General features: G+C 31.8%; 1 long non-coding RNA gene across 2 annotated transcripts; it reads right to left on the bottom strand.

Moving 5' to 3' along the window:
• Positions 1-12: 12 nt before the first annotated feature.
• Positions 13-25,444, bottom strand: LOC143254694 (uncharacterized). 2 transcript variants are annotated; one of them, XR_013030346.1, is made up of 6 exons: positions 25,125-25,444; positions 17,727-19,853; positions 17,118-17,252; positions 2,710-2,889; positions 763-1,521; positions 13-580 (listed from the first exon to the last, which is right to left on the bottom strand). It is a non-coding gene; the product is annotated as an uncharacterized LOC143254694 (long non-coding RNA). The 2 variants fall into 2 exon arrangements; XR_013030352.1 differs by lacking the exon at positions 17,727-19,853 and adding an exon at positions 19,906-19,994 and having other exon boundaries at positions 15-580.

Here is a 25,444-nt window from a genome sequence, read left to right as displayed (position 1 = left end):
TAGAGAGAGAGAGAGAGAGCACGGCAGGAGAGACAGCAAAATGCAAATGTTTGTGTCAATTTAAGGGTAAGAAGAAAATGAAGCGTAAAACATTTCCTTGTACTTTTTAATTACAAAAGAGCTACGAAAGAAACAAAACTGCACACACAGGTTCCTTGATCAAAACAGGTTATCTACTGTTTCCTAGTAAATATCCAAATGGTTCTAAAACTGAACAGTCACAAGACAGACACAAGCAAACACCAGTCCAACTTTCGTTGGAGTAGTATGGATTTCTCTCACCAGCAGCACCTCTGAAATTGTACTCTGGATCTTCAACGTCTACTTACTCTTCTGATTTGCTGCTCTCTTCTGAGGATGGCTGCTTTCTCTATGGCGGAGTGGATACAGGGAGCTCAGGGCAGTATGACACTGAGGCGATGGATGATGGAAGGTGCGGATACATGATAGCAGATGCATTCTTGCTAGCCCGACGTTCGGAAGGATACACCATGCACAAGTAGCAATTGCTGGTCACTGGGCTCACGCCAAATTCTTGGAATAGCGAACTTCATGGTTCTCTTTTCCCCTCTGTACCATCCTGCGAAAGAGCAAAATAAAATTATTGTGAAGAATAAATTTATTTCATCCACAACTAATGTGTAAGAGGTTCATGCAAAATATTTTATGTGGTATTGTGTCTATATTATTGGAAATTTAAAAAAATTAATTTAAAAATTTAAATTTTAAAAGGTCTAAAATTTGTGTAATATAAAATCTTACTATTCAAGCAAGGAAAAATTGTCCGTCTTATCTCCTACAGTTTTTTTGAAGTGCTGCAGATAAAATGAGATGCCCAGGGTTTGTCTTGATCCCCAACAGGCATGCCGAAATATATTTTGTAGGCTTTACACATTTTAGCAGATGCTGTCACAGAGTACTTTTTCGCTCTTCTCTTGATAAATTGAACACATACATAGCAGAATGCGTCTGGATAATGCTTGCAGCGTCTTGATGCCATCTCTGATAAAATCAGATTGGTCTAGGTGTTCCCTTAGGCAGCTAGAACTAAACTGAAGAGGTCAGTGGTGAGCCTCTGTATATATATTACTATGAAAAGTTCTAGAAAATTCTTGCAAGTTCTACAACACTCTAGAAAATTATTGTAAGTTCTATAACACTTTAGAAAATTATTGTAAGTTCTTGTAAGTTCAAGAAAATTCTCTATCAGCTATTCAGCACTGAATCTACCTAGAATATTCTGGAAAATGAGTAAATTTGAAAATTTCATTACCCAGGTCACAAAAGCAAGGTTTGAAGAGAAAACTAGGTCCTTTCCATTTACTTCAGGCATAAGCAATTGGGAAATAACACTTTCTGCCCAGGAACAAGAAAAAGTGAAAATTTTGTTATGTAGTGTTATTCTGTGTTTCTGTTGAAACATAGGAGAGATAGTAGCCTTGAGATGTTACCTATCCTGCCAGTAGGAGAGACTGCTGGCTACTTTTATGTATATTATATGCAACTCTGCAGAAATCTTTCCTAAAGAAATAAAAAAAAATCTATTAGATTAACGACAGAACAAAAGGTATCTGAAGCAAAACTTAATGACTTATTACCCATGTGCTTTGTAAAACTGCACGTACTTGAATAAAACTGTTGTAACATATTCCGTCATTGGGCTGGTTCTAGTAGAATATTTGTTAGAAATAAAGGCAAGTCCATTCCATTTAAAACAATGAATTCATTTACTTATTCAATAACACTTATTACGGGATAAATTCGCACTGATACAAGCTATAATTACTGCAAATCTAATGTTACATACACTAACTTATAAAAACAGTTACTTATGGAATTTCCATGCTAATCAATTGATTAAATTAATGGGTTATTTTCAATACAAAATGCAGTCCTTTCCTTACCATGTCACTTAGATGCAACCCAGTCTCATCAGTACAAAAAACATAGTGAATTTTCATTTTATCACAAGCTGATGTAAGTCTTTCTTGGATAAAATCATGTATGACTGCTTTTCTTCAGATACACAATGCCTTTTTCAACAACAGTGTATTTGTTTCCACTACACCCCAATCCCTACATGTTGATTTATTACTAATACCGTCTGGTATGAGTATTTCACTTATTCTGGTACAATAATCACCCTCTTTGTTGTCACAGGAGTATCCTGGTCACTAACTGTAAAGCCAACTGAACTTAGCCTAATACTGCATCTACATCTCTACATGAAGTCATTTACTAATGTGAACTATTCTTTGATGTCAATTACCTACATATCATGAGATGTAGAATAGCCTACAAGAGTAAGAGTAATTTTCAACTTTCCTTTTGTTGGAAATTTATGTTTACCCGCTCTTAGTATCATATCCCTAAGAGGTTACTTTCCATATATTATTACAAAACAGGGATGAGCAATTATAGCTATAAAATACGCTGCAACATCTATCCATACACCTATGAACTTGTAGACGGTTTCACTTATTTGTTTCTTGTCTCCTTTGAGGTAGATAGGGTGTTCACAGTTGAACTTTGCTCCAAAAGTACAACCAATTCCTGCCTAATATGTCTGATTACTTCTTTATTATTCCTTTAATAATATTGATGACAAATTTTATTTTGCAAGCTAGATATTTCATGCTGAATTGTTGGGAATAAATCATTCACATTTTAAAATATGACAAAACTTAAACAATAAAAATATAGACTTACCTATGTTTTTGTTGAATAGCTATAATCGACGATCACTTTTTACGATAAACGTTGTAACTAGATGAAAGCTTTGACTTTGAGTGTAACCAAGACTGCAACATATTTTTTTTTGTTCAGGATTTCATTGATAGATTAACCTAAAACTTTCCCGTTACCATGGTAAGCAACTTTTGCTTGTAACTAAAAAAAAAAAAAAAACAAGTGTCATTAGAGAAGTAACAACAAATCATAAAACTTATGATGTAAATGACTTTTTAAGTGTCAAAGCATGATTATAGGTGGTTATTCTTATCATAAGGCATTTTAATGGTGTACTTTTTATGAAGTCCCTTAGAAATCTTTAAGAATTAGAAAGTTGAAAATTTGTGCTACAACTACATTATGTCACCACTGTCAATTGTCAACGAGTTTCACTCATTCCAGAAGTCTTCAAGCCAACCAGAATACAAGACACAGTGATGATTAGTGAAGTATTTATATAAGCTATTTTTACAACAATAATTTTTATAGCCTGAACACTTCGTCGACAGTGGATATAACAAATATTGTGTAATCAAAATACTATTATTATAAACTATTCTTATTCTTGAAAGTTCCTAAAGGGCTTCATAGAAAATGTAGTGTTCAAAATGCAATAGGCCTAGTATTAATGGCTCGTGACAAGTGCAAATCACAATATCAACAATTTACGGAACAATTGAAGCTTTGTTATTTTTGCTTGAATATCTGATTTTTTTCTTTAAAGTCTAATTGAAAAAAATCCCTGTTTTATTAATTTACTTAGGAACATTTTTATAAAAATATCATTGTACTATAGCCAGTTAATAACAAATTCACATTAAAAATGGTAGACTCATCACTCTTCACTTGCCAAAAACGTATTTGAGTGTGCCCTGGTGGGATACCAGAAAGTCTGATTCACAACGTTAATATCAGGGGGCTCTATTCAACTTGGTAGACAAAGCAGATATTCTGATCTGTCTTTAGTATAACAAAACACAACTAAATATTTCTCTGAGTAGTAAAACAAATTGCTTGGTTATATATTTTCTTTACTGAAAATGAAATGTACATTTTATTCAGGAAAAGAAATTCACAAATAAGCACACATTATTAGCGTCTTTACCACTTATATGTGTTTTTGTAGTAAAGCCACATTGTCTACCGACAGAAGTTGAACTCTGACTTTAGCATTGTGCATCCAAAGTATTACAGTTGTTCCACTGAAGAATTTTACCACTTGTCTTTTGCAGGTCACTATTAACAAAATATTTTTCGAGTTTTATTTCCTTTCATATTTTATTTCTCCCAAATTCATTTATAATACAACAGAAACAGTTATTAGTGAAAAATAAAGAATACTGATGTATAACAATATGCATCAGAAATGGCTAAAATTGAAATAAAAATAATACTGAAATGTAGTTATATCAAAATAATACGTTCTCGAGCACAGATAGCCCACGAGTACCTTGGCGCGAAATTGAAAACAAACCAATAACGTTCTCGTTCCAAAGTAATAAATTTTTGTAACTTGAATTGTAAAGACATTTGAAAGAATGGATAAATTTAAATGACGAGTTTTACAAATACAGTGGTACCTCAGTTCTCGAACGACTTCCTTCTCGAACAATTCAGTTTTCTAATATGTTGTTTGAGAAAAAATGTCTCAGTTATCGAACATAAACTCAGTTCCCGAACCAAGCTGTCGTGGCCCGAACCCCCGAAATAACCAGACTGATGACTCAAACGACTCTTTGACCATTTTTAGGCCGACGCCAAGCTTGCCCAAAACATTTTACCCGCACCTGTTGCTCAGTCCACAACCCCACTAAAATCTGCTGTGAACGTTCTCGTTTTTCTTGTTGTTGTTGTTTTGTTGTTGTTGTTTTTCTAAATATTCTGATTAAATAAGCCACCATGGGATCAAAGAAGGATGATGAAAGCAGCAAACCAAAAAGAAAAGTTGTTAGAGCTACAATAGAGGTGAAAAAGGCCTCATAGTGAAGTATGAGAGTGGTGTTCACGTGTCTGACCTTGTTACACAGTTTGGTATGGCGAAGTCTACAGTCTGCACCATACTGAAAAATAAAGAGGTCATCAAAGGAGCTGATGTTGAAAAGGAGTGACAGTGCTTAGGAAACAAAGATCACAAACAATGGAAGAGGTAGAAAAACTGTTGTTGATTTGGGTAAACGAAAAACAGTTAGCTGGTGATAGCATTTCTGAGACCATCATTTGTGAGAAAGCAGAGCAGTTGCATGCTGACCTCCTGAAAAACACCCCTGGAACGAGTGCTGATACAAGTGTTGCCTTTAAGACTAGTAGAGGTGGTTTGAAAAATTTAGGAAGAGAAGTGGCATACATAGTGTGGTGAGACATGGGGAGAGTGCCAATTCTAACAAAAATGCTGTTGATAAATTTGTTAGGGAATTTAAGGGCTATGTAGAAGTTGAGGGTTTTATTCCCCAAAAAGTGTTCAACTGTGATGAGACAGGCCTCTTTTGGAAGAAAATGCCAAAGAGGACCTACATCACCAAGGAGGAGAAGTCACTGCTAGGACAAAAGCCAATGAAGAACAAGCTAACTCTATTGTTATGTAGTAATGCAAGTGGGGATATAAAACTTAAGCCTTTGCTTGTGTACCATTCTGAGAACCTGAGGGTTTTTAAGAACAATAATATCCTAAAAAGTAAACTAAATGTCATGTGGAGCGCTGAGAGTAAAGCGTAGGTAACCAGGCAATTTTTTATGGAGTAGGTCCATGAAGTGTTTGTCTCAAGTGTTGAATTACCTCACGGAAAAACAGTTGCCACTCAAGGCCCTTCTTGTGATGCACAATGCACCTGCTCACCCACCAGGGTTGGTAGAGGAGTACAGTTTCATTACTTTGAAGCTCTTGCCTCCTAACACAACTCCTCTCATTCAGCCCATGGACCAGCAGGTCATATCGAACTTTAAGAAACTCGACACAAAAGCACTGTTTCAAAGGTGCTTTGAAGTGACCTCTGACACAGAGTTAACCCTCAGAGAGTTCTGAAAAAATCACTTTAATATCTTCCATTGCTTGAGGATCATAGACAAAGCCTGGAGGGAAGTGTCTTTGAGGACCATGAACTCAGCCTGAAAAAAATTGTGGCCAGACTCAGTAGCAGATAGAGACTTTAAAGGCTTTGAGGCTGAGCCTGTTGTCGAGGATATTGTCTCACTTGGCAAGTGTGTGGGCTTAAATGTGAGTGGTGATGATGTGGAGGAGTTGGTGGAAGACCACAACACTGAGCTCACCACAGAAAAACTCCAAGACCTTCAGAAGGAGCAGCAACTGAGGAAGTGTCTTCAGATGAGGAGGAGAGAAGGAAGGATGTTCCTAGTTCACTAATCAAGGAAATGTATGGAAAATGGGGAGAGTTACAAAGTTTTATGGAAAAATTTCACCCTGACAAAGCTGTAGCAAACTGCACCATAAACCTTTTCAATGACAATGCCATGTCTTACTTCAGAAACATTTTAAAATGCAGGCAGAAACAAACCTCATTAGACAAGTTTTTTGTGAGAAATAGGTCCAGTGAGTCTCAAGCAGGTTGTAGCGGTGCAAAGAGACAGAAAAGAGAAAGAACCCCAGAAGGAGAGTTACCTAACGTTTTTATGGAAGGTGACTCCCCTTCTAATCAATAATAACTCTCCTACTCTCCATGTTCCTCACCACCTTTCACTTATGCCATCAGCTCTCTTCAGCACAGGTAAAGTGCAGTTAAATTTTCATTTATTGTTTTTTTATTGTGTTTATATTTTTTGTGGTTGACTTTAGGCATGTAAGTATTGTTATACAGGTATAAATAAGCAATATTTTTACTTAAAATGCTTCATAATGCATAATTTTTGGATGTCTGTGATGGATTAATTTAATTTACAGTATTTCTTATGGGAAAAATTGATTTGGTTTTTGAACAGTTTTCTGGAACAGATTAAGTTCGAGAACCAAGGTACCACTGTATATTGATTATTATACCCAAGATATAACATACCTAGGATATAACATACAGAGGTAAAATAGATAAACATTGATAACTGTAACAAGGATATAACATACAGAAGGATTACAGATGATCATTGATTATTTTACCCAGGAAATAACATAGCGAGGTAGAACAGGTGAACAGTGAGTATCATACCCAAAATATAACATACAGAGGTAGTACAGATGAGCATTGATTACTCTACCATGGATATAACATACAGAGGTAGAACCTATGAACTTTGATTATTGTACCCAGGATATAACAATACAAAGGTTTTACAGATAAGCACTTACTACTGTACATTAAATATTTACCCAGGATGTAACATACAGAAGGAATACAGATGATCACTGATTATTTTACCCAGCATATAACATACAGAGGTAGAATGGATGAATGCATATTTTTGTACCCAGTATATAACATACAAAGTTAAAACAGATGAACATTGATATCTGTACGCAGGATATAACATAAAGTGGTGGAACAGATGAATACTGATTATTCTACCCAGCATATAAGATACAGAGGTAGTACATACGAACATTAAATACTGTTCCCAGAATATAACATACAGAGTTAAAAGAGATAAACATTGATTCCTCTTCCCAGGATATAACATAGAGCTGAAACAGATGAACATTGATTATTGTATGCAAAATATAACAATACACAGCTAGCACAAATGAACATTGATTACTGTACCCAGGATATAATATACAGAGACAAAGCAGGTAAACAATGATTCCTGTTCCCAGAATATAACACATAAAAGTAGAGCAGATGAACATTGATTATTGTACAGGGGAAATAACATATACAGGTATAACAGATGAAACTTGATTACTGCACCCAGAATATAACATAGAGAGGTAGATCAGATGAGCATTGATTACCCAGGATATAACATACAGAGGTTGAAAAACAGACAGACATTTATTTCCTTACCCGGGATATGACATACATAGGTGAAACAGATGAACAATGATTACTGAATCAAGGATATAACGTACAAATGTAAAACAGATGAACACTGATTACTCTACCTAGGATATAACATACAGAACTAGAACAAATGAAACTTGATTATTGTACCCAGAACCTAACACACAGAGATAAAACAGATGAACATTAATTAATGTACCCAGGCTATAACATAGAGAAGTAAAACAGATGAACATTAATTTCTCTATCAAGGATACAGCATACAGAGGTAGAACAAATGAAAATTGAATTCGGTACCCTGGATATAACATACACTGGTAAAACAGATGATTGTTGATAGCTGTAGCCAGGATATAAGATACAGAAGTAGTGCAGATGAACATTGATTACTGTTCTCGTGATATAACATACAGAGTTAAAACAGATAAACATTTATTCCTCTACCCACAATATAACAAACAGAGTTAGAACATTTTTAACATTGATTGCTGTACCCTGGATATAACACACAGGGGTAAAGCAGATGAACATTGATTATTGTACCCAGGATATAAAATACTAATCTGAAACAGAAAACATTGTACTCAGGATATAAAAGGTAAAACAGATGAATATTCATTAATATACCCAGGATGTAACATAAATAGGAACAGTTATAAAATACTAATCTGAAACAGAAAACATTGTACTCAGGATATAATTTTCAGAGGTAAAACAGATGAATATTCATTAATATACCCAGGATATAACATAAATAGTTAGAACAGTTAAACATTGATTCTTGTACAAATGATGTAACATATAGAGGTAAAGCAGATGAACATTGATTATTGTACCCAGGATATAAAATACTGATCTGAAACAGAAAACATTGTACTCAGGATATAATTTTCAGAGGTAAAACAGATGAATATTCATTAATATACCCAGGATATAACATAAATAGTTAGAACAGTTAAACATTGATTCTTGTACAAATGATATAACATATAGAGGTATAGCAGATGAACATTGATTACTGTACCCTGGATATGACATACAGGTAAAGTAAATAAACACAGAATATTGTACCCAGGATAAAACATTCAGAGGTTCAACAGATAAAGATTGAATACTGTACCCAGGATATAACATACAGAGATTGTACAGATGAATACTGATTATTGTACCCTGGATTTAAAATAGAGTTTAAAACAGATAAATTTGATTATTGACCCATGAAATAAAACACAGGGGCAAAACATATGATTATTGATTATTTTACCCAAGATATAACATAAAGAGGTAGTACAGATAAACATTGATTTTTTTACCCAGGATATAATATATATAGAGAAAACACAAACATTCATTACTGTACCCAGGATGTGACATACAGGAGTATATATGAACATTGATTACATAACCCAGTATAAAATATACAGAGTTAGTACAGATGAACCTTTATTATTGTACCCAAGCTATATCATACAGAGGTAAAAACAGATGAACATTGATTACTGTATACAGTAATACAGATATAGCATACAGTGATAGTGCAGATGAACATTGATTACTGTACCCAGGATAAGCATAGAGGTAGTACAGTGCACATGTATGGAAATAAGCACCTGTGTGATCAACTATAAAATCAACACCTGCGAGAGCATACATCAGTTTTCTCACCTATGTGTGCATGTACAAAAATGAGCACCAGCTTGAACAACTACGAAAGATACACTTGCATGCACATGTATGAAAACATGCACCTGAGTGTGTATATGTACTAATTTACGCACCTGCGAGGGTATTTACCAATTTATGCACCTGTGCATGCATGTACGAGAATAAGTACTTGTGTGTCCAACTACAAAATCACCACCTGCTCGCGATTGTAACAATTTACGCACGTGCATGTACTATGTATGAAAATGAGCACTTCTGCACACATATGCAAATTTACGCACCTGCACTTCTAGAAAATAAACACCTGTGCGCATGTCCTAAAATAAGCATCTGATGGTATGGTCTCTGTAAAACGAGTAATTTTTTTCTGTTTTCTTTATGGCCCGGCATAGCCAGATTGTTGAGGCATTGAACTTGTAATCCAAGGGTTGCGGGTTTGAATCCCAGTCACACCAAATATGCTCGCTCTTTCAGCCAAGGTGGCATTATAATGTGCAGTCACTCCTACTATTTGTTGGTAAAAGAGTTGGCATTGAGTGGTGATGACTAGCTGCATTCTCTCTAATCATACACTGGAAAATTCGGGTCGGCTATCACAGATTGCCTTTGAGTAGCTTCGTGCAAAATTCAAAAAACAACATATTTGTCTCCCAATTTTAATTTCAAATAATAAAAACGAATTTATTCAATTAACAGAGCCTCTGATTTAGAAATCAAGAAGTTTACGTGATGATGAGAAAACCCACTTGTAGAGAAAAGTATATACATAAAAACGACTAGTATGGGTAAAAAAAGTTCTATGTACAGGAGTGAACAACGTTTCGACCTTCTTCGGTCATTGTCAAGTTCACAAAGACATAAAAGATTGAAATGTTCTCTAATCCTCAACGTGAAGCTTTCTCTACCCATACCAGAGCTTCTGACCTAGATATCAACAAGTTTATTTTTTCTCATTTTTTCGTTCATACATTTTATTTGATACTTTCAGAACCTCTTAATAACAATATTAGATTATAAAATTATTGCTAAGCAGTGTAATATAAATATTATGTTGGAATGCATTGTTATCAAAATGGATTCACTTTTTCACATATTAGAAGTTGTTGTGTAAGGAACTATTTCATTGCTATGTGCTTCTTTATTTTTGCTAGAGTTTACTATTTAAAAGATGTGCACACATCTATTTGTCTGTGATGTATATCTATAATTTCTAATATAAAATATCACTTCTTTTGTAAGTACGTTTTCACAAGCTTGCATCATTAGAAAGTTATGCACACGCATGTGTGAATTCTTGTTGATAAATGACAATACTCAAATACAGACCCTCAGGGGTTGCTTAGAATAAGTGCAAACTTTCAGGTTTCTAGATTCTTTCCTCTAAGAGATATGACGGTCATAATTCTTGTGTATATAGTTTTTAACAAAAATATATGCACACTCAAGAAGACAAGTAATAATATACTGATACAAACCCTTAGGGTTCACTTAGTATGGAAGCAAAATTTCAAGTTCACAGATTCTTTTGTCGTGAAGCTATAGCAGTAAAATATAAACAGACACGCATGCGCACACAAGTTTCTTTCTCTCCTTGTGATTTTTACTTGTAGTATCAGGAACCATTTCTTCTTTATGGTGGTTTTCGCTAACTGACTTCATTAAGAAGATGCACATGCACGTGGATAAGATAAGTAATACTCAGTTTACACCTTTAGTATTAGAAGTTATTTCTCTTTCAAACTACAGCAGTCACACTTTTTCTATTTGTTTTTAAGTTAGCTAGCCGTATTATAATAATACGCTCACATGTGTATCAGTAATAATATCCAGGTGCACATCTTTAAGGGCCCACTTAGTATGCACACAAAATTTCAGGTTTCTAAGCTCTTACCTTTTGCGGATTGTGTGGTCAAATATTCTCTTCAAGGTGTTTTTACCCTAATTTCCCTGACAAACAGAGATGCACATGTGTGAATAAGTAATAATACTCAGGTGCATATTCTCAGGGCTCACTTAGTATGTTTGTTTGATTTTGAATTTGTGCAAAGCTACACTAAGGCTATCTGTGCTACCCATCCATAATTTAGCAATGTAACACTAATCATCACTACCAACCACCAACTCTTGGGCTACTCTTTTACAAACAACTAGTGAGATTGACCATCATATTATAATGCCCCCACAACTAAAAGGGCAAATAAACCCACTTTTCTTTTGTACTTTATCAACAACCTGTTAACCTGTATTTTAAAGACATTTCTGTCATCAACATAATCTATGTGCAAGTTATTACCATTACATCAAAATTGTCCATTCCTCTTACTATTGTCATCATTTATTTTGTATCTAGCACTACAGTAGTAACAATTAAACCTACCCTTATAACCATTTGTATCAATTCATGCATTAACTGTAAAGATGTTATTAAAATAACCTAGTTTCATTTTCTTATCTATCTTACTTTATTTGTGTTGTTGATTTTATTTTCTAGCATAACAAATCACAATTATAATATTGCTTGCTATGTTTCTTGACCTTGAAACATTATTTTTAAGTATTAGATGAGTTTTGTTTTTTGTTGTTGCTATGCATCTTGTGATTTGAATTGTTACCTTATATCCTGTTCTTTATCAAATGTCTCGCACTTATAAAAGATTTAAGTGATTTAGCTGAAACCTTGTGCATTAATTTGAAAATACTAAGAAAACATAGACAGTCCAAATACATTTAATACAAAGGGTGCTTAGTTTTGAAATAAAATACTCATTACTTTTAGATCAACATTAAACCCGTTAACGTTAGTTCAATAACCAAATGTGATGCCATTTACTACAAAACTTTTGTAACATTGTCAATAAGCGAGCACGAATTTTTTTTTATTTTTCTTACTGCTGAAAATAAAGGTTGACACTGGTTTAATAATAACCTGGGCTCCAGAGGACTCCATGTTACTGTTTTGTTTTTAAACTTTAGGCCTTGTAGATATTTTAATGTGATTTAGATTGTATTACACTCTTACTCATGTCATGAAATAGCACTGTTAACAAACAAAACCACAGGTTTGTGTTCTCAATTTCTGTATGTCACCATTAAGAAAGTAGTTTCATATTGAATTTAAATTATTCTAACATATTATATTTTTATTAATTTATTGCAACACATTAAAACCAATTTTACAGTTCTCTGATTGAAAATTTTGATAATTAGTACTTTTAAGAACCATTTGTTGTGATAATCATTAACCATCAAAATTTGTAAAAACACACTACATGTACCTTCCAAATCCTCATGTTTGATCCTTATTCAGGTACTGTTCATTTTTGGTATTTTAACTGAATGAGTTCAATAAACAGAAGTTGAAATGCAAAATACAATATCATAAAGATAGGAAAGTATCTTAATTAAAAAGACAGTAAAAAGTTTCATCCTGCAGTGTGGTCTTATTGGAATAAGAATATTGAAATAAAGACATCTGATTTAAAACATTTGATACATTAGGGTTCTGGAATTTATCATAAGAATAAATATAAAATATATTAGTAATTTCCTTGGTGTATTATTAAATATTTTATTTAATTTCCTTTAACATTATTTACAGTGTGTATGATTTTAAAATCATTTCTTCTATATGATATTGTTACAAAAAAGAATAACTCAAGAGTTGGTGGGGGTGGTTGTGATGACTAGTTCCCTTCCCACTAGTCTTTTAGCACTGAACTGGGAAGAGCTCGTGCTGATAGCCCTCATGTTTTTTTTTTAATAAAAATCATGTCTATTTGAAATAAAAAGAAATAGCTTCCATTTTACATTAAGCAGGAAGCTATACTATAGCTGCAGCCACCACATGTATTGAAGCTTAGTTTTCTCCTTCAAGACTTATCACTATGCCACTAGATCTGAAAACACTACCAAATATTCTTTAATATGCAAGATAGAAAATGTTTGAGCTTTGAAACTTTTATTGCTTTTATACACGATAGTGCGATCATAGTGATTTCTGAGCAGTGGTAATATATAAACTCCACTGCTGTTTTATTTTTTAAAAAAACATAATTTATCTATGATTTTAATATTCTGATTACAGCTGCAGGACATGCAACCTTAATTTGTGATGAATATTGACTTGTGGTGCATTACCCAAATAACAACAGTGGATTCAAAATAACAAAAACCTTCTATCATGTTCTGCTCATATTTTCTAAACTTATACTTATCAACAATATGCAAGTGGTTTTAATCATTTGTTTGTAAGTTCCACAAAGCAAGTTACAGCATCAGTTCTACATGTTGAAGTTCTTTTAGCTCATAAAAGATGTCTTATTTCCTGTGTGTTGAAAACAAATGTTGCTGCTGCAAATATACAAATGAAGAAATACAAATACTTGACTTCTGATTTAGCAGCATTGATAAACTTAGCTGTCACTAAATCTGTGACAAATTGGTTCTTCTCCTCCAATTGTTGTATGGGTATCTTAGAAATTGTTTCCAGAACAAATTGTTCTGTGATCCTCTGGATGGCACTATTGCAGTTTCTGTCATACATGGACCAATCATTTATTTAATATACTTTTCATGAACATGGAACTCAACTAGTCTTATTCAAGGTAACAGAAGTTTCTTTCTAAATAAATATATCCTAAAATATCTTTGTGTACAGAAGTAACGAGAATATTTTCTTTAGGCCTTGTTCAACTTAATTTCAAATGTACTATAGAAAGTTAACAGGAAGAACAACAACAAAAATAGATATTTTCCTGTATTTAATGAAAAGAAATATTAGTTATTAATATAATTACATTTTAAGTTTAAGCTTTGTGCTTTTATCTTTGATATAAGACTTTTGTGATAAGGAAGGAATAATATTTACCCTAAGTTGTATACTATTGTTATGGTTCTGTGTTTTGTTTTCTTATCCATTATATTAAATAGGTAAGCTTGTGTTTTACTTTAACAGTTTAAAATATTACGGAAAAGTAAACTGATATGCATTTTCAGTTTTGACAGTTACCCTATTCCGACTTTTAGAAGGGCTGACACAAAGTTTTTAAGGGGAATATTGGCCACCATGTTATTTAAGGTTTTTAATTCCGTTAAAGAAACTGCATAATTTCTCCTGATTTTAGTAGGAGCATCTTTAGAACAAGGTCAGCCAATTTACAAAGTTATTCACTGAAGTCATTTTTTAACAAAAGACAGGGATATGTAGTGTGTCTTTCTAGCCAGGTTTACTAGGTGTTTCATTCCTTTGATTTTTGTCTCCCTGTAAAATTAATATAAAATGTGTTCATTGATTTTACTGCATCCACTGTGAAGAACTGAATCCCAAACTTTGAAGTTGTATGTTTGTAAGCTTTCAGCTGACCCACCAACTAATAGAGACTGTAGTGTCAATTTAGAGCAACAAAATAATCAGGTTTAGTTTACTGCCTTGATGTGCTATACATTTTCATCATCAATGTGATTTTGTGTTATTTCACTTGTGTCTATAAAACTTTCTTATACAAGTAATAAATAAACTTTGGTTTTGTAACTGATTTCAAGAAGCACTGCTGCAAGTATAATGTGAGGCCTAAAGCAACAGGCTAGTCAGATAGGCCTAAACAGTGTAGCCAGAAAGATTGCAATCCACTAATGTATTGTTTTTTTCTAAATTAAGTCCTAATTTACGTGACTAATCAGTTTCAAATTATTAATTATTAAACCTTTGTTTAGCTTATGCCACAATTTATTAGATTAAGTAATATTCAAGTTTATTGAATAACAAAAACGTTACTTTAATTTAAATACTACCCCCAAATTTAAATAATGTCCCCCACCTTTAAATTAAAAACTGTTCTCTTCATAAGTTAACAGCAGTGATGTAATAGTGAGGGAACAGCTTTCCACTACATTTCTGTTTAAGCAGAATGCCATTCCCTTGCAACCCTCACAATTTCGAACAAATCAGACCTTAGAAATTTCTAACTTCATGAAATTCTGCCTAACTTTAGAAGAATGATTCATTAACCCTTTCATTCAAGTTGTAGTTAAGTTATTAAAATAGAGTAAAAGGAAAGACTGGAAAATAAAATTGTGTAGTTCTGTTAGTATTAATTCCAAATAACTTATGGATAGAGTTTATACTTTTCATACTTATTTGCTGTAGTTATCATGTTATAAGGAACTGAGTTGAAAACTTAAGAGAATGCTCAGCACTTTTTTTCATCATGGACCATGAAACTCCACAGTAAATCTCCCAAGATATTCCACTTCTAATCTTTTCACACCTATTTCCTATGTTTATTTTACTGTTAGCAGCTCAAGTAGAAACCTTCCAAAAATAAAACAATGAATTGCCACTGATGACATAACTGTTTAGTAACCCTACTTTGATGTCATTGATAGTTATTTTCCCAGCTCTGAAGACAACAAATATATTGAATGTGATATAGTGATTGTCTAAAGTATTATATAGAAATGGGAGAAAATAGTCATGACATTTCTCTATAGAAAGTGTGATCTGATTCAATAAACTTGTTACTTATCCTCCCTGATTCGTTGGGGTTTAGCAGTATAGATGTCAAAGTGTGTAAGAACTTATGACCATTGTGTTTCCTATTTTACCATACTTACACAGTAACAAATTTAGTTTCCAGTAATATAAAAATGGGATGAAGAGAACTAAATGTTCTCTACATGTGTAGAGAACTAAATGACTGGTAAGTTAGTTCATAACTGTTTCAGCTGTTGAGAAATGTTAAATGTCTCAGTGTTACCATTTCAAGTCTATTAGTAGTAACATTGATAAAGACTGATCAAAATTTGACCAGTGTTTGTATAATGTATTACAACTACCTCTTCTTTCCAAAACCATGTACAGAAAATATTACTACAGTTTATGTAGACAAGTTAATTTGCTGCACCATACTAGTATTATAAACAATATGAGACAACAGTGTTTCACAGATTCTTTTCATGAACCAACTGGAAGGTCAGGCATTTCTAATTCCATTCCAAACATAATTTCTGAGATAAGTACATTAGAATTCAATGAGTGGTCAGCAGAGAAAAATCCAGGCTTTGAAGAAAAGGACATAGAATTCCTTGGAAAATGTTTCAGATTGTCATTTTCAAACTGAATTGCTGCATATAGAGAATTTTTGAACAACATTGGGCACAATATTACATCAGATCTGAACCATTTAACTGGTTGTTCAAAAATCATCACATGGATGTCTTTTGCATGTGAAAGGCTTCAGCATCATGAACCTCAAAAAAATGGAAACAAATTCTAGGCTGTTAATCAACCATGTGTTAAATCTCATGTTCTTTAAACTTCACAGTCTACAAATGAAAACTAAAAACCAGACAATTATGTATACAATGTCTTGTCATTACAATTTATAGCTAATATTTCTGAAATTTGTGTTCTAATATATATACGAAATGTGATAAATATAAACAATATTAACACTTTTAAAACATGTTCCCCAACTTCTTTATTTAACACTGCACCACTGCTTAGTGATGTTTACTGACTTGTAATGCTAAAATCTGGGGTTTCATTTCTTGCAGTAGATAGTGCTTGAAACTCATTGTATATCTCTACCATAATAAACTAATAAACACTAAAAATTAAATATTGTTCACAAACACTTGTTGCATGAATCATGTAATTTCACTGTTATATCATGATTATTTGTAGTCCTTTGATCAAACTTGCATCTTAAAATTGTGATATGATGCTTTGCATACAACTTATAATGCACATGAATTACAAAAATATGATTAGATACCAACCAGTTATCTTTTGTCAAGTAAACCAAAATATCTTTTCCAGATTCCTCCACAAATTCTTGGGAGTTCTTCATAGTCAAAAAAGGCTTAATCTTGAAAGAATGAAGTTTTATCTTCTTCTGTTTTCTTTCCTGTAATCTAGGTTTTAGATAACATTTCTTAGTTTCATGTATAATTTCAAGGAATATTAGACATGATTCGTAAAGATGTCAGAACCCTGTCAATGTTTTAGATAACATTTCTTAGTTTCATGTATAATTTCAAGGAATGTTAACCATGATTCGTAAAGATGTCAGAACCCTGTCAATGTTAATGAACTGCAATTTGAATGAAAATCATCATAAACTGGAAAACATTGTATCATAAACAAACATTTTAGCTGTAATAGCACTTTAATATGAATGATAAGGAGTGCCTAACAGTACACTGTTCACTTAAGCTTGTTCTTTGAAATCATGATAAATTAGATTGTGTTGCTAAGTTTTTCATATATATTTCTATAATCCAAAACCTACAAGAATATTGTACATTGAAACTATATTTTATTACTTTTATGGAAAGAACATCAGAGTTTTTAAAATACAGTAACTTATTATTTTACAAAGATTTTACCTTTCTATTTACCCAGTACAGGATGTAATGTGAAAAGAAGGTTTATTTTCTGTAACAAAAAATTATTGTTGTTTTAAGACCACAAGCACATTAAATATTAAAACAATATTGAAGTCATTCTTTGATTTTATTTATTAAGACTTTTCTGCACCTTAGGACTGTATTTCCAATATACCAAATTCACTTTTACATATGAAAAAATAAAGTTGTAGCTTATGTTATTGCCTGTCACTCAATTTTTATAAAATCTGTGACAGCCAAAAGATAAATGACCATTACTCTAGTAAATATCACTCAATCACTGTCTTGATGCCCACAGATGGCTCAGTGTCAAATATAAGATTTTGATACCCATAGTTGTTAGAGCACAAATAGCCCATTCTGTAGCCTTGGGCTTCAAGAGCAGACAAACAAAGCGTTTTGACTTAGCTGTTAAAATTTGAAAAACTAAAAAGCATGCTAAAGTAATATTGTTTAATAATGTAAAAAAATTATAAAATCTTACTTTTGTTTATCCAAAGGTATACAGCTAACAGACCCAAAGTGCAAAGAAAAAAAATTTGGTTCATAGTATTAAATGACCAGAAACTTTTCATCTCCACATTTTCACCATTGGAGATTAAAAATGCTTCAGTTATGATTCCAAATAAAAACACTGAGCAAATTAGCAATCATGTAATTTTAACACGTACATGAAAATTAAGCCAAAATATATTGCCTCCATATGCATCAGTCAATATAACTAGAAATAAAAAATTATTTCCATACAAGTTTACTAGCATTAGATACTTTTCACCTAAATATTTATCTTTCATATTTATGTTAAAAAAAAGACCCATTCAGTAAAATAACATATTTAAATGTGGTCATTATTGTAATGTAAATCATAAACTGACCAATGAAATGAAATTTATATTTCAGTACACCCTATCATTATCTAATGTATAAAGCATTTGTTTTAAATACTTTGACTTTTATGAGTTATAAACCTTTTAAAATACAAGGTCAGAGGTAGATACTATACAAATGTAAATAAATAGTAGTTTATTTTATAAATAAAACTTATCTCTCCCTTCCTTTATTTATGGAAATGAATATGAAATGGTGTTTAACATGAATACACTCCATCAAGATCTGGACCAACAGAATGAGTTCTTGTATACAAAACAAACTGCAAAAACAATTACTTTAACAAAATAAATAATAATGCAGAGAAGTCCATATACTTTTTCCATCTTATACAAAACTACTAAAAACTTCCATTATTTCAAGGAACTAAACCTGCAAAACCTCAAAATGCAGCAGTAAATTTTTAAAACTTTTCATATAAAGGAGAAAGAACTCTTCATTACAAATCAATGACAAAAAAAAATTTTGCACTTTTTTTGCAATGAACTTTAAAAATACAGTTTTTGAACTATTTGAGTTAATACCTAAAAAGAAGCAACAAAGTTTACAGGTTTCTTAATACAAGGTCAAAGGTAGATATTATACAAATATAAATAGATAATAGTTTACAGGTTTGTAGCTTTCTTTAGTATACTGACAAATTGTATCAGTGAATGCAGGAAATATAATAAAATATTACAAATTTGATGGAGGAAGCCAAATAAAAACTTACAGTTAGTAATTTGGAATTTTATGAGTTATTCTATCCAGACAAATAAACCTGAAACCATATAATGACATTTATAATTTTATTTTATATGCAATTTTGGATTAATTATCACAGAAATTTTTAAAATATAAGATATTCAGGGATGGACAGGATTAATAATGAAAATTCAGGAAATATCAGTAAAAAAAGGAGAGATTCTCCAGGAAAACTAACTGCACTGAAACTACTGAGTTACTTCAATATATATACAATCAAAGAATAATTTCTAAACCATATCTCAAGAGTGTTTTCCAATTAAACAACCTGCCTAAAGCCACAATACTTTGATTATCACAAGACATCACTATCACATTCAGGTTCATAATATCTCCAACATCAGTTTCCATACATTCCTGGCCTTTACTACTCAGTCTCTCCATGACTAAAATGTGAGGGGATTCTTCTCTACAATTATTAACATGTTAATAGAGTTGGAGATGCTGCAGCTAACTTTTCCAGATCTTCAGCAACTGTAAATTAAAACACACAACTGATACACAGATATATAAAAAATTAACATACATGTTAACCAAGATTTTTCTGCTTCATCCACATAACTGTTTTGCAATGTATTATGACAAAGCAATCTTAACAGGTTCAGAACATCCAAGCTGTAAAAATTGAAATGTTACACATTCATGTACTACTTTCTTCATATTATGTGCTTAATTTAAATTTATAATTTATTATGACACTAGAGGTACGAAAATAGGTTAAATAATTCTGATAAAAATAACTTCAAACATTTTAATAGAATGAATTAATTTAAAATGTGCCATTAAGAACTAAAGTAATATAGGCAGATGTCAAACTTTATCCTAATAGAAATCACAATAAAAACAATATATAACTAAACTGTCAATGAGCAACTATTTCTACTAACAATCTTACGTCTCCATTTTCATGTAGTGAGAATAATGATAAAATAACTGTTTTGCAATGTATTATGACAAAGCAATCTTAACAGGTTCAGAACATCCAAGCTGTAAAAATTGAAATGTTACACATTCATGTACTACTTTCTTCATATTATGTGCTTAATTTAAATTTATAATTTATTATGACACTAGAGGTACGAAAATAGGTTAAATAATTCTGATAAAAATAACTTCAAACATTTTAATAGAATGAATTAATTTAAAATGTGCCATTAAGAACTAAAGTAATATAGGCAGATGTCAAACTTTATCCTAATAGAAATCACAATAAAAACAATATATAACTAAACTGTCAATGAGCAACTATTTCTACTAACAATCTTACGTCTCCATTTTCATGTAGTGAGAATAATGATAAAATTTGAGGGTTGTTTTCTCAAAAATGTATAAATAATTAACATTTAACAAAACAAATTACAACAAAATTTATAAAGTTAACAAAATATGAAAATAGTCTTATACAAAAACATTTTAACTAGTTTCCTGATGAATTACAAAGTTACTGACCTATTTGTGTTTGTTGATCTTTCTCTCATGTTCCTACACTGATTAGCAAGTGAAACTCAAAATTAGTGTTTCCAATTATTACTGTATTTTCATTATTCCAACACTCAATTAATAGAAATTTGAGTTATATCAGTTATCAGGAAACTAATCAAAATTACCATTTCCAATTATTTCACCTATCCAGATAAACAAACTATTGTCACAAAACTTGCTCACTCTTTGTTATGTCAAAGCCACTCAGGCCATCAGCCAATATCATTAATTTTGAACAACTGACTAGATCCCACAACCAAAACTTTTTTTCTGTGCAACTACTTACTAGAACAAAGACAACTGGTTTTTAATGTATTTGATTAATGTATCTCTCAACTGATCAATTATCAAATAATTGCAATCACTCAGCTCTAGCGAGAAAGAATGTATGAGATAACAGAGTTCCAAGAGAGAAGAGTATGACAGACATTTCCTGTGTAAAAGGAGTGTGGTACAAATCTTTCATACAGGAGAAGACTGTGATAGAGGTAAGAATTTATCTGAATTCATTTTGTAATAAAAATTTTAATCATATATATAAGAATTGCTCTATATTATAGCTTTTGAGCTAGAACTCTCTTATGACCTAATGGGAGAAGAGAAAAATATCAAAGGACATGTAGAAAGGCACTGAAATACATCAGTGTCAAGTGACCATAAAGCACTGGAAGTATGGTGGGTCTATGGATTCCTATATACTTAATAGTTGGTCCCAAAATAATGTACTATGTTGCAAAAAACCTAAAACACCAGGGCACTAATTGTTTCTTCAGAGTTGCATCTATGTTGAAGACAAATACTGTTCACAATATTTATGGTGTACTCTCAGGGGTACCACCTTACAAGATAAAAAGATATTCAAAACACATGCAAAATTGGAGGTTCAACTGATTACAATACATCTATATGTTTCCTACTGCTATTGAAAACAAAAACTGTCTTAATCTGAAGTATTAAGTATGAATATTTTAGTCATAATCTTTCATTATTTAGATTTGACTGATCCTGAAACTCAGCTAAAAGACAAACTTGAACATACATCTTACATATGTTCCTACACACCTGTATCTTTAGTCATGTATCAAAACTAACTTGTAACTGATCTTAAACTTGCCATACTATCCAAAAGCCTAGTTTTAAATCATGTAGTACACATTTCAAATGTCATGTATCTAATGTTAGTTTGGAAAACATAATTTGATTCATGAATATACTTTAAAATCTTGACACAGATCCAATCTATGGAACTAATAACAGCCAAATTATGATACATTTGAATTCCTGTCAACAGAACTAAATGCTAAGACAACCTATTACAATAGGTATAATAAAATCCTTTTTTACAATTTTAGAAGCTTTAAATCAACATACAAATGGCTATAATTTTGAAGACACATGTTTCTAAATACAAAAGTACACTGTTAAGACCAGGATGGTTTTATAATCATAACTTTATTTCATTTTAATATTTAGAGAAACTTCTAAATGTTATAAGCACTATAATTACAAATTTAAAGTTGATTCAGTTCAATAAGAAAAAAAATGTGGAAACGAAAAACAAAAAAGTAAATGAATAGTTAAGTCTGTGATAAAAACAGTCACATGTCAAAAGCAACATACATATTCGAATTTGTTTCAGGGTAAAAAGTATCAAGACAGCTATTAATCAGCTTCTAAGTATCTTGTATATTCTTCTTTAACAAATACATTAAAAATGGAGAATATATATAGTTCAAGTGTGTTGGAAAATATTAATTTTATGTAATTGTGATAACTTTACATACAAGTCACACTTCATAAAGATCTCCACAAACATATACACATACATTTAAGAAACACTATTTATCCACAACTGTAAAAAAGACGTGAATTGCAGGTAATTACTTGTCCCTATAAATGTCAGTATTGAAGAAAACAGATAGCAACAAGAACCTTTCTTATTTGACTCCCAACATTGCATGATTCCCAGGAACCATTTATTTCCCTGGGTTTTCACAAAAACATATCATCTGAGTTTATGCAGAGTAGAAAAAAAAGAGACAAAAATTTCCACCAATGGCTGCAAGAAAAGACAAATGAAGAAGCAGATAAATTGTCAACAACAACCAGAACATTTTGTCCAACCATACTATGCCAATGACATTACAACAAACAGCAGCCCATCAAAAACTGTTTATGTAATTAAAAAAATATAAAAAATTCATGCTTAAAACACAATTCTGTGCAACGAATGACTGAAAACAGATAACATGGTCTGATGTATAACATTTTATCTGTCTTATATTAATGTTAGAATAAAATTATGAAAAACATGAAGGTATATTGGTCTTGAATGTGTTTTTCTGGCAGTGCATGTATTAAAAGTGGTGTAATTGTGTGGAAAATGTTCTTGTAGTGGAAACAGTCTTTCAACTCCTTGTGATACTCAGAGTGTACCTGAACATGTCCACTTTTTGACACTGAATCTCCATACTGATAAACAAAGAGCTCTTTGAAGACAACAATTTAACAATTCAATCCATTTTTATTGTTTGAAACTTATTTTAAAAGTATGACTAGACAAATTACCAGATCTCACAACACTGATCATCACATTTACTACCATAATTCTTAACTGACATTGATGAAGCAACATTTTATATTAAACTCCTACCCCTAATAATGTTAAACACTTTCGTCAAATGTCACATCCAAAAAATATTGAGACAGTACCCCAGCCAACATATTATCCTCACAGCTCTTCTCTGAGCCTTCCCCAACAATTCAATATCCTTGTTGAGGAATGGAGCCCAAAACTCTGCACATTATTCTAAATTAGGCCTTATGAATGATTTATACAGTGAAATAACAATATCTCTTGTCATATATTCAATATTTCTATAGATGTTACCCAAAATCCTATTGGCCATACTGCTAGCTATAATACACTATTTAAATGACTTTAGTGATTTTGTGATCACAACACCAAGATCTTTTTCTTCAACCACAGTATTTAAATTTGAATTATGAAAATCTACATGTATCACCTTAATTTTGAGTAGTTAAACATTATCTGTAATGTACTGACTCAATTTATAAAATTATCTAAATCTGCAGCATCTTTCATAAAGGTAGCCAACCCAAAAATATTAATAATTTGTAAACAATTATTAGTCTTTCCAGAATCAATATCATTAATACCACTCATAAACAACAGAGGACCCAGCACGTAGCCTAGAAGCATATCACTTGTAACTATCACACTGTCAGACCTAACTCTGTTTATTACTATTCTCTGCTTTCTACACTCATAATAGTTTTCTATCCAATTTAATAACATTTCCCTCACACCCACAGATTTAATTTTTGTCATAAATCTTTTGAGGTACCTTCTCAAATGTTTTCTGAAAATCAAGGTAAACTAAATTCAAAATTCTTCTTTTATCAACTCTTACAGTAACATCCTCAAAGATCAGAAGATTGGTTAAACAAGGCTTTCCCTTTAATTAAAATAAAGTACAGAACAACATTTCACCCTTCTTAGATTATCTGCACTTTATTTCAATTAGTTTTAACACCCATATCAACCATCTTAATACATTTTTCTTCAAGTAGATTTCTCATCATAATGAAAGATTTTCCCTCATTGAAATCATGCTGACTCTTTGATACTATATCAGATTACTTTAACTGATTCTGTAATACATCTTTAATCATACATTTTTTAAAACCTTTCCAACTACTGATGTGAGATTAAATGGCCTATAACTGTCTGGACAATGTTCATCGCATCCTTTAAATATTGGACTACTGTTAGCCAAATTCTTATCTAATACTCTTCCATGAGTCAATGACCTATAAACAAATGTTAACTAGTAGTACTTTAACTTTAGTTTCTTTGAACTTCTAGGATAAGAGTTGTGTGGTCCAGGGGATTTATCAATTTTTAGGTTTCCCAAACTTTCTCTTACAATTTAAGAACTTAAAATATCTTTTACATCAATATTTTCCCCAAACATTAAGTGCTCTTCCCTCTAGTCTTACACTGCTAAATTAGGGGCGGCTAGCACAAATAGCCCTCAAGTAGCTTTGTGCGAAATTCAAAAACAAACAAACAAATAATGACTGAGAGAAAATCAACTTTATATGCTGTAACAATATATAACTTTGAGTCAAATGATGAAGTTTTGTAGAAATTAATTATACTTCAGGAACAATTTAGAAAACATACGAAAAACACTCTAAAAAGCAATTAAACAAATAATAAACTTATTAGTACTGTACCTATGTATAATAATATAAAGTCAGGGGTTAAGGATGCGCCAGCTGACAGCAAAGAATTTTCGATGGCTTATGTCGAGATATATATGTATGTTATCACGAAACGCTAATATGCTACTCTAATTCAATTTAACAGTTATCAGCATATGTTATTAGAATTATATTACTATTTCACTTTCATTATTTTAAAATCAGATGTCTGTGCTTCTATCGCTTTTTTCTGCATTAATATCTGATATTCGTGTTACAGTTGTATTGGAATTACTATTTCATGTATTTTAAAAGCAAACCCTATTTTAAAAGTACTTATTGTCAACATCTGT

This window comes from Tachypleus tridentatus, chromosome 1 (assembly GCF_004210375.1).
Source record: "Tachypleus tridentatus isolate NWPU-2018 chromosome 1, ASM421037v1, whole genome shotgun sequence".
NCBI classification, from domain to species: Eukaryota; Metazoa; Arthropoda; class Merostomata; order Xiphosura; family Limulidae; genus Tachypleus; species Tachypleus tridentatus.
Note: the sequence above shows the minus strand (reverse complement) of the source record. Positions and strands in the feature narration are given on the sequence as shown.